Below are 1,933 nucleotides of genomic sequence, written 5' to 3'. Positions count from 1 at the left end.
ACAAGGCGGAGGAGGCAAAGACGATTACTGCAGTCAAAGCAGTGCGGGATTGGCTGGAAGAAGCAGGGGCTCCGACTGGCGGAGCATAAAACCGAGGCCGTGTTAGTTACTTCCAGGAAAAGGTGGAGTTTGTTGACATCGTAGTTGGGGATACAACGATACGTACGCAAGCCACTATGACCTATCTCGGAGTCAAGGTGGACAACAGACTCCACGGCCTTAGCTCGAATAATGCCGAATACAGGGGCCTAGGCAGAAAAGAAGGTTACTGCTCACGAACGTGGTCAGGTCCATCAGCCTTTACGCAGCCCCGATCTGGCTAAAGGGAACAGAGATCGGTACCTTCCTGAGGCAGATGAACTCGGTGCACAGGATCTGCGCGCTCAGAATGTGCTGCGCATTCCGGACGGTATCGGGAGAAGCTGTAATGGTCCTTGCGGGAACAGCGCCATACAGGCACCAGAACGCGCGAAGGCCAGGGATAGAGCCAGCATCATCCAGGAGTGGCAGGCAAGGTGGAACAGAGGCACGAAAGGTCGGTGGACACATCGCCTGATACCGGACGTGTCAAGGTGGTTAGACAGAGGTCACGGAGAGATGAACTTTACCTAACACAATTATTAAGTGGTCACGGGTGTTTGGAAGGATACCTGCACCGTTTCGGCCATGCATCAGACCCTTACTGCGCCCACTGCGAGCCGCAGGTGGTGGAAGATGCAGAGCACGTCTTTTGCACTGCGGACGCTTCGCGGGTGCTAGAGAAGAACTAGAGGTCCGCCTTGAGGGGCGTGTCTAGACGGAGTCCGTAGTCGAGCATATGGTAAGCTCGAAGGAGAAATGGGTGGCTGTGAACACGATGGCAGTGGCAGTAATGAAGCAGCTAAGAAGAGAAGAGATAGCACGAATCGCAGCCAACTCAGAAGAGGGCCGATAAAGGCCGAACCCTCCCTCTGAAGTAATACCTCACGGCAGTTCCGGGGAGTGCGTTGAATGCGGGAGAAACAGGCGTTAGCCTGGTTTCGCAGGATCACTTGAACGTACTGCCACCCACACACATACACACACACACTCACACACTCACACACACACACTCTCCTAGTCACTAAGCTTAGTTTTAGAATAAAACAAGTAAAAAGCTACAGTCGAGTGCACTCGACTGTGAGATACCCTCTACCCATTTTGAATAAAAGAAATATATTTTGCGATATTTTCTCAAAATATACCAAATATACTGCAAAATACTAAAATATACCGAATGGTATATTTGGTATATCGACATAGTACCGTATTCAAAATATACCATAGACGGGACAATATACCAGATTGTCAGCCAAAGCAACTAAGACCCCTAGTAAGTAGGCGTTTTGCCCATACAAAAGTATTTCTTTAATAACTTAGACAATTTTTATCTGATCGCAACCAAATTTTCAGAAATCATAAATACTATAGAACTCTAGCTTTAAAATTACGCTTGTTATTCGATTTTTTGATTTGCAGGGGCGGAAGTGGGCGTGGCAAAAATTTGAAACAAACTTGATCTGCGTGCAAACATAACAAATGCTGTCGAAAAAAATTATAGCTCTATCTCTTATAGTTTCTGAGATCCAGTGTTTCATACGGACAGACGGACAGACGGACAGACACACAGACGGACAGACGGACGTGCCTATATCGTCTCGGCTGTTGACGCTGATCAAGAATATATATACTTTATAGGGTCGGAGATGCCTCCTTCTACCTGTTATATACATTTCCTGCCGGCACAAAGTTATAATACCCTTCTACCCTATGGGTAGCGGGTATAAAACGAACAACAGAAGCGCACACATAACAACATTCTGTTTTGGCAGCAGACAGACAAAAAAATCATGGTTTCAATTAGATTTGAAATCATACAAATTACTGCTGACCAATTTAATTTTTTTAAATTTTC

The sequence above is a fragment of the Drosophila nasuta genome, unplaced genomic scaffold (assembly GCF_023558535.2).
Source record: "Drosophila nasuta strain 15112-1781.00 unplaced genomic scaffold, ASM2355853v1 ctg17_pilon, whole genome shotgun sequence".
NCBI lineage: Eukaryota > Metazoa > Arthropoda > Insecta > Diptera > Drosophilidae > Drosophila > Drosophila nasuta.
This window is presented reverse-complemented; position numbering follows the sequence as displayed.